At 36.0% G+C, this 9268-nt stretch overlaps 1 long non-coding RNA gene across 2 annotated transcripts; it reads left to right on the top strand.

Annotated features, from left to right (window-relative positions):
- The first annotated feature begins 714 nt into the window (after window positions 1-714).
- LOC118250622 (uncharacterized) lies at window positions 715-8785 on the top strand. Of its 2 annotated transcripts, XR_004779505.2 has the most exons (4): window positions 715-889; window positions 2376-2472; window positions 4141-4217; window positions 8329-8785. It is a non-coding gene; the product is annotated as an uncharacterized LOC118250622 (long non-coding RNA). The 2 variants fall into 2 exon arrangements; XR_007708232.1 differs by lacking the exon at window positions 8329-8785 and having other exon boundaries at window positions 4141-4285.
- The last annotated feature ends 483 nt before the right edge of the window (window positions 8786-9268 follow it).

The raw sequence follows: 9268 nt of genomic DNA, 5'->3' as shown, positions 1-9268 counted from the left end.
GCCCTCCGGCCCTTCTTATAGATGGGCGTCACATTGGCTAGCCGCCAGTCAACTGGGACCTCCCCCGATAGCCAGGACTGCCGATAAATGATGGAAAGCGGCTCGGCCAGCTCCTCCGCCAGTTCTTTCAGTACCCTCGGGTGCATCCCATCCGGTCCCATCGACTTGCGCACATTAGATGCTTTTTATTTAAAATTGTTTAAAACTGTGCACAGTTTTGTTTTTTTGTTTTTTTTTTTTGTTTTTTTGGGTAGGCAATTTGGGACAGTTTTTTGACTTTATTATACTGCTGGAGATTGACATTAGCTGTTGGCAAGCACATCTTTATCACATATGCAATTTTAGACTTAAAAAATGCTAGTAAATGTGACTGCTACCCTTCATCTTGGTGAAATGGTTGAAGCATAGAAGACAGATGGTTATAAAAGAAGTGTCTGGTGACATAACAGGTTGTATTCCGAATTTCTACTCAAAGTTTCTAGTTTATGGTTTTTTTTTTTGATCTCTTAATAAAAAGTATCTGGCTTGGTGGAGTAAATGTTAACTCAGAACTTAATCTCTGTAAACAGTCATGGGAGAAGGCGGCAGATGCTTCCAAAGAGTAACTCACAAGGCTTAAAGGGATAACTCATCTCTCCAACTAAGGCATATGGTGTTTGGATGCTCTGTATTTCTTGGTTACATTACCATGCATGTTTTGCAGGAAGCAGACAAGCCCCAGAAACAGGGAGCAGCACAAACATCCCAGACATGTCTGAAGCGCTGCTAGACTCCATTGCCCTCATACAAACTTTCAGTACATCCCTACCCGTTCCTCAGCTGCATGGGAGGTTGAACACCTACAAGTCATCCAGAATGTTCTAAGCATGTGCCGTGAGCAACTTGGCAGGTATGTAGGCAACCTCGTTATCTAGTACAGAGGCTGCTGGTATATTTAGATGACTGAAAGGTCTGGTTGGACTGTGCAATAAGCATTGAGTTTCAGAACAAAGACCTGTAAGGGAAGTGGAAAACTTTTCCTCTTATTTTTCTGAGGAGTTTCTTGGAATTGATTCTAAATGAAAATGTTGGAATGTCTGTTGATAGGTTTGGGAGGAAAAGAAAACTTGCCAGGAAAAGAGAAAACACCTGGAAAGACAATGAAGCAGAACTGAAATTCTGGAAGGACCTTAGAAAAGATTTTGACTTTGGAAGTTGTTTTCTAAAGTTGGGAGTAATAAAACCAGACTTTGCACAGAACATTCCTAAACAAATTATACGAAATGCAGAATCTCATTTTCAGCATGTTTTTGTGACAGAACCCATCCCTCCCCCCAACACACACAATAAAACAGGGTACATAAACATGTTAATTGGCTCCTTCTTTAAATAAAGATTCATCAGCCTTGTGTTAACATCTTTAAAGCCGTTTCTGTGTGTCAAACAGGACTTTTGTCCATTATTGCTCTTAAATTATGTGAGGAGGCAATATCCAAGATGCAACTGGCATGGGAAAGGTAAATGAGGGAAAAAGTACCAGAGATCACTGTTTTTGTCAGTTGGAAGATTGACCAGAAAGTGTAAACGTTGAAGTTTTTCTCCAATCTAGAACCTAGGCCAGGAGCAAAGGAGCTCTTAAACCAGACAAGCAAATGGATAAATGGTTCAAAAGTAAGACTTTTGTGATGGCTACCTACTAAGGGATTTCCAGTAGGTGTCCATGCAACATTAGACCCACCTGCCTTTGCACAGTCAGCTTCCAAACTATTTGTTTCCTTCTCAAACATAGGTTGCTATTACAGTGCAAGATGGCTCCTATAACATCCATCATAACAAGAGAGTCCTGTTTAAATTTCTTTAAAGGTTGTTATCTGCATCGGAAATGAATTTATCCATTAATATGTTTAGGTCTTATACATTGTTGGAAATTCTCTTTCTTCAAATGGACTCTAGAGCTAGTAGTTTAGCTGTAATATAGCTATGATGGTTGGTTTTAGAATTACTGAGATGTATGTTTCAAATCTACTTTAGGTGTTTCATGAATTCTCTTTGTAGAGCTTGAAATTAAAATAGAGAAAATTGTCATAACATCTCTGTTCAGGTAATTCTCCTAAAAAACATAATTTTTACAGTTACTTGTAATAATAACAATAATGATAATAATAATAAAGAAATATGCCAACATAAGAGCAGACTGGATTTATTACCTGGAAAAGATATCTCAGTTTTACTCTAATATATTTCAGCAGCCTGCACAAAAGGAATGTCCATGTTTCTGCTTAGATGATGGATTTCAAAGATCTCATGTTGCCAGTTAATTTTCAGATTAAAATTAACATAGTGGTGTCTGACTTGAGCGGTAAATTAACAAACATAAAATGTTTCCCACTCTTCAGCTCTAAAGCGCGAGGAAGAAGGAACAGTTGCAAAGGTGAAGAGCAATGATATGTATGTGTTGGACCAAGAAATAAAGCTAAGCTACGTGTCTAATAGGTAGGTGACACTACACCCTAGGAAAACTTCTCTGTCATAATGACAAAGATCTATCCACAACATTGCTGATTTGATACCTTTGACAGCATGATAGATAGTTTTTTAACAGACTGTATGCCAGCTTGCCAGGAGGTGATGTGCACCTCTTTCAGCAGTTTTTGCCCTGCTTCATGCCAGACATTGGCTGGATTGGTTCATTAGCTAGGCAGCCCTCCTGGTGTACTCTACAGTGTTACAGATATATCCAGTCCATTTTCTCACACAACAGATATGAGGAAATGGCACCTCTGCTGATTTGTTTCAGATTTGTACACTGGTGTAGCAGCAGGCAGAAGCTCAAACTAAAAAGCTGGGAAAAGATCCATAACTCTGGCAATTAGCTGTAATTGAGATAGCTATAACACATTCATGTCCCACTGGTTTCAAAAGGAAGTTCTTTGGCTCTTGAGTGCATTTGAGGATGAATTTAATCTGCCCTTGTCCCTTTTCAGTGCTGTAACTGTATACAGAGGATGAAAAAAACCCTACATTTGCAGCAGGAACATTTCCCCAGAGAACTATCAGTAACTACTTCCTGTTGCAGGTCTTGTGCTAGTGGAAAATGGCAAAAAACAAAACAAAACAAAAATTTCATGGGCATAGCTCTTAGAAATTCTGGGTTACTGTGGATTCTTGGGAGTTGGAAGTCAGAGATACAATTTCTTTTTTCCTTGGCCGTGAGCTTCATGTTCTGTATCATGCCTTGTATAAGAGAGGACCCCAAGTATCTACTTTAGTGCTTTGCGTGTTATTGGGCAAAACTGTGTAAAACTTACCAGATAAGCTACAGGAGTGATCAGTTGAGCCAGGTACTCAGAGGTGAACTCCAAGCAGGAAATAATAGAATTTCTATAGTTGATAATTTCATATACTCAATTGCAGCTAGCCAGAAGCTCATCTTATCAGTGCACTGAGTAAGTATATTACTGAGCCCTGTCGCCTTTAATTTTTTTCTCTATCAATGGCATCTAATCATCTGCGTAAATCGTAGTATCTAATGAAAGTTAAAATCTTCAGTAGTCATTTGCACATAGTATATTAGTGTTTAACATGCATGTATCTTCTTTGATTAATTTGTTTAACATGTTTCTTTTACTGTCATTTTACAAGGGGCAGAATTGTTTTAAATTTTCTGCTAATAGCACTCTCAATGCCATTGCAGTGAGCATGGTTAGTTGTGAAGATAAATTAGAATATTTACTTAGGTTATTTAAATAAATGTTATTATGTTTGTATAATGTATAACCCTGGAATTCTAAATAATGTTTATTTATGTCTGAATTATTGAATTGTTTAATCCATATTTGATTCTCTGAAAAATTATTCTATTTAATTCCTTAATTCACTTTTCTTTTACTGTTTGGATTTATTTTCCTTCAGTTAACAATCCTTTCTTTACAGGTTATTTAAAATCAAGCTTTTAAACATAGATAGGTATTTTTATTTGTGAAAAGCAGCAGGGGAAAATTTCAACCATTGTTTTGGTGGATTTTTAATTCTTTACTTTGTTCTTCATAATATCATGTCTTCCCATAATTATTCACCCTCTTCCTAAAAGAAAAAAAAAATAATTACTCTTTTCTGCCCTTTTTAAGTGAGACTTGTTTTTTTTTTTTTTTTTTATAATAGAAAGCCTCCCATTAACTCTTCAGAAATAATTTTGGGGAATTAGTCCTCCAAGAAATCCTTACCAAATGAACTCTACGGTAAGTGAACACCAGTGATTCAAACTGCATTTAACTTCAGCAGCTTGTTAACCTAGGTGGTGGTTTATACTCTTTCAGGCTGAAACAGAAATGTTTTGATAGTGGCAAGAAAGCAAACTTCTGACTTAGAAGTTGAGGAAAGTACACACTCTAATAACTGTTCCATCAGTAATAGATACCAATCAATTATTACCAAAAAGAAAAGATACCAGACTTGAAATTTAAAAATGAAACCTGAAGGAGTGTTATAGAATTAATACAAAAATTAAGGAAAGAAATAAGAGACTTTATGTAAATAAGCTGCTACTGGAAAAAAAAAAAAAGATGGAAAAGTGTAAATCTATTTAAAACTGTTTTACTTGCATTTGAGAAAGTTTTGCACTTTTCTTGGTAAAATATTGTACCGTATAGCGTAAATTTTCCACTAATACTGTGTCTGAGAAATGCCTTATCCCTTCAGATCTTAAAACTAGAGCAAGGAGTGGGTAAGTTTGCACCTGATATCGATATCTTAATGCATACTGAAGTGCCTTACTGATTACTATTATTCACTGGAAGACTTTTCCGTGCCTCCTGCATTACTATCTTTCTACTAGTTAGGAGGCCTCAATGCTTTGCCTTACATATTTACCACAGACTCGTCTTGCTCTTATCCATTAATCTTAAAATTATTTCCCTTCTACCTGGTTTAAGATAAAATTTGAATAGAAGTATTAGAAGATTAGAAGATCTAAAATAGATAATCAGTTAAAATATTAATAAATTTCTTAAAATATGAGTAAATTAGAAGATCTTTTGCCTCCCCCTCTTCTCCATTCTGATTTTTATTTTTATTTTTTTAAACAAAATATTTATAGCTTTCTTCTTTGAGGATATCTTACATTTCAGGTTCAATCTGTTAGAGGGAATTAACCTTCCTAGCTTTCAGCACAGATCATTCCCAGAGGGTACTTCCTTTTGGTGCCTCTGTTAGCCTTTATAGACTACTGCTGTTTTGAAATTTTCCACAGACTTCAGACAGATATCTTTCAACTTGATATTCATCCAGGGGACAGTCTAACTGTTCTTCCTCAAAGTAAGCTGCCTTTCTTAGTTAGAACAGTGGCTTGATACAGGTGCATTTAATACTGTTTTAGATGTTCTTGGGTGTCTGACCCAGCCTATAGCTGATGATACAGAAGGGTACAGATTTCTCATACCTCCTGACTTATGTCTAGCCCCATATAGTGTCTTGGATACCTCAGAGTACTGGGTTCAGTTCAAATTAAAATACCTATTTTTTTAATATATTTTTTTTTATTTGGGGGCGAGGCATATCTTGAAACCAGATACGACAGTAATCAAGCACTTCAAAAGCAACACTGAGTTGACTGATTTCCAAGTTATTTGTCCTATGGATATTATAGTAAAGTTACACATAAATACAAATAATTACAACACAACTGAAGAAGGTCAAGGGCTTTAGATAAACAGTCTTTAACACTTCTGAAACAAGAAGTTCTCTGCTAAACAGAAATCATGGTATAGTATCTGGGTGAAATATGTAAAAATAAGTCTGCAAAGATTTGTTGGATTTTTAAACATAAGTATCTATGTAGCTTCTTGCACTTGTCCATCAATGTAATATCAGAGGTTTTTAATGAATTTTTAATAGCATGCTCAAATTCCTTTTGTGTTTATTCTCTGTGAACCTTTGAAAAACTGAGTTTTACTGGAATAGATTTTACGGAACATGAGTTTCAAAGACAAGTTAGAACTACTAATTGTAAAAAAATCTCCCTACAACTTTTAGGACATTCAAGTAAACTGTGATTGAGCTACACATGGACAAAATGGACAAAAGCTGAGGGTAATTTAATTATGAATCCCATCAAGGAACTACATTTTAGTATGGTCTCACTCATTGAAAGTGCACTTCAAAGCCACAAGTTTTTCTTCAAAGGCTGCATCAATCCAGACAGTATGTAATTCAGAGAAGTGGCTTGCTTTTCTCTGTGGCTTTCTCATTGTTAGGAAGTTGATACTGCAATATGAACACATAGTTTGTATGGTTTGCAGCTCTCATGAGATGTCCCAGCTGGATGTAAACAAGGTGGCTGAAGTAATAAGAACAGATTAATAATGGAATTAATCTCACCTGCCTTTAAATATGTACTTGGTAGATCTTTACTTCTGAACTAATCAGCATAGGCTATTATTTACAGTCAATAAAGAGAACTAGGCATTTGTAGATTGTAATTCATCTGACAGTTTGGACATCTTTGTCACGGTGATTGTGCTCTAGATGTGTCTCCATTAGTTATGAATGGAAACTACATGACTAACAAGATACAGGTATCTAAGTTGTGGAGGTCTACGTACAGTCAGTTGTGTAAGTATTCACCCTGGGTCATCCACAAGTTTTGCACATTATACTCTAAATTTTAGATTGACACATCTACGTTAGCTATGTATCTCAGCTAACTATTTCACGGCCAGCTTTGATTGGTCTATATGGTATGTATAACTGTTCTTCCTTTCCCATCTCCCTCATTTTCCCTAAATTAGATCTAGTCAAAATAATGCTTCAAGCACTGTTTCTTCATGCTGCAAGACCAGATTAGAAATACTCATACTTCTTATCCTACTTTGTGTTCTTAGACAGTGTAGGATGTTAAATCTTTTCATGTTTGTTTTTGTTTCTCCTGGTCAATTGTAATGGCATAAGTTTCACTTGTATGCAGGTCTTTGATGAAATTAAAGGTAGTTAAATTGTAAGTAAAGATTGCAGAAAAAAAATACTTGAAATATGAAAAAAATATGGCTATTTTCTATTTGATTTAACCTAGGAAGTTTATCATTAGTTTATCACTTCAAATCTTGCGTAAAAGCAAAAGGGACGTATTTCTATCTCATGCCAGTCGAGGTAGATACATTAAAGTCGCTGAACATGAAACAGTCTGACCTAACTTAAGGTCTGGCAATTGTGAGTAAGTACTCAGTCTTTTTATGAACAGTTGCAATATGGGAGTAGGAAATCAAAGAAAGTTTTCTTAAATCTTACAGTTAGGTAGTCTAAAACTTGGGTTTCCTTCGATTTCCATTGCAGTTGCGTAGGTAAAGGTTGAGCATATGAAAGATTTTCTTAAGCTCATTGTCTCATATTTTCATTTGATCTTAACAAAAGCCTTGGGTAAAAGCATACTATGTTATGATTAGAAAAGACAAGACTCAGAACTTAGTGTTCATCTTCAGATCTGCTTTTGCTCTGATGTAGCTCTGTTGATTGTTATTCTGATTGTCCTATTGACTTCCTGATCAGCCAGTTGTTACCTAAGGTTTCTCTTTGATAGGTGGGGACAGCAGGAACTGAAAATGTTTCTTCGTATAAATTTTTTGTTAAAATGGACAAATCCCCGAGTCAGAGGAAGAGTGCTTTAGTTAATCTGTCATTGACACATCTACTGTTCTGGCAGACAGACAGTTAGATAGACAGACAGAAGGATTCCAGACAGATGTACTAAAGTTCTCCAGTGCTTAGGCTCCTTTTGGAGTTTATCCCAATATTTTTTAGAAAGTGTTTCCCTGTGTATCCTTTATGATTTCACAATCTTTCTGACAATAGTATTTCTCTTTCTGTCCTCAGGGACTAAGAAAAATGCTACTTGCTTTTGCAGTAGCTTTTTATATATTTTAAAATTATCATGTTTCCTAAAAGATCTTTGTTTATTTGTTTGTATGTTTTCCCAGACTTTAATAATACTTCAGTATTTACTAGGAGTTCCTCTCATGCGATCACTGTCTACCAAAACCACATTTTTTTCCTCAGTTGGAGTGCCTTAAGCTTGATAAATTCAAGTCCGGGTCAGACTGGCACTGGACGGAGGGCAAGATTACCTAGCTAAGACGTTTTGTTCTTATGTCCTACTATAATTGTATTAATTTGGGCAACAGTTAGACACTCCTGACAATCTCCCATTGATTCTGATGTTCTTGAAGGGCACATTCTGCACGTTGGTGGTGCACAGATACAAAGATATCCACTAGTTTTGGAGCAATGTTGGAATTTGGAGTGCTTATTTGTGATGGCCAAAGTATTATAACTGCATATATATCTTTCCTTTATGCAAAGATGGATCTTGAAGAAATTTAAAATCAGGTCATATGGCTCTATGTTTGATGGGATGGAAAGGAAGAAGAAATGCTTCCCCACCTGCACCATGGCAACTTTCCTTCACATTTCCTGAAGCAAACTGACATGCTGAAATCGGAAAAGAAACACGACTCTACTGCTGCTTTTTGTGCTAGGCACATGGTTAAGAATGCTATTGTACATTCATGTCTAGAAGTGGCTTGCTGCACTGTACTTTGCCTCCACTGCTGATTCATCTGTCCTTGTCACTGTTCTGTGCAGAAGGAAAATACAACTAGATTGCCTCAGAAGCATAAAGGAGTTTACTTCACAAACTGTAAAACAAGTTTACATGGCTTTTTCAATCTCAAATTGGGAAAAGCAAACAAACAAACAATGGAAAGAAAAGATTTCACACAAGATACTAGAAACAATGCAAATTTTTACCTAGGAAAACAAATAAAAAAAATCCCCTGCAACCTAAATAAATCCTAAGGGACATAAGATATTCGGCTCCCATAAAAATTCAACAACTGCTGCATACCTAACCTCCTTAGACCTTGCAAGATTCCTTTGGAAGATATTCTGGCTCTCTAAATAAAGTTTGTTTCTGGAACACATTTTGGTAAGTGTATCTCAGCCGGTTGGTTATGGAAAGACAAGGCTTCAATAAGATTAAATCCTGGTGTTATGATTATTGATACTTACATCTATGCATCCGAAAGTGAAGAGTTTCGTTTAAAAAGAGCAAATAATGTGGTCTGCACTTTTCTGAATGTTACTGACCTGATGAAAATAAGTAGTTGTACTTAATTCTGCTGAAGCAGGTAACACTTTCCTCATATTTATTCAGTGTTTTACAGGTTAGGGGGTAGAGGGAGGCTAACATGTATGACTACAGGAAATGACTATACAATTTGTTGTGAGAATTTGATATAGC

The sequence above is a fragment of the Cygnus atratus genome, chromosome 4, assembly GCF_013377495.2.
Source record: "Cygnus atratus isolate AKBS03 ecotype Queensland, Australia chromosome 4, CAtr_DNAZoo_HiC_assembly, whole genome shotgun sequence".
NCBI lineage: Eukaryota > Metazoa > Chordata > Aves > Anseriformes > Anatidae > Cygnus > Cygnus atratus.
This window is presented reverse-complemented; position numbering and strand designations above follow the sequence as displayed.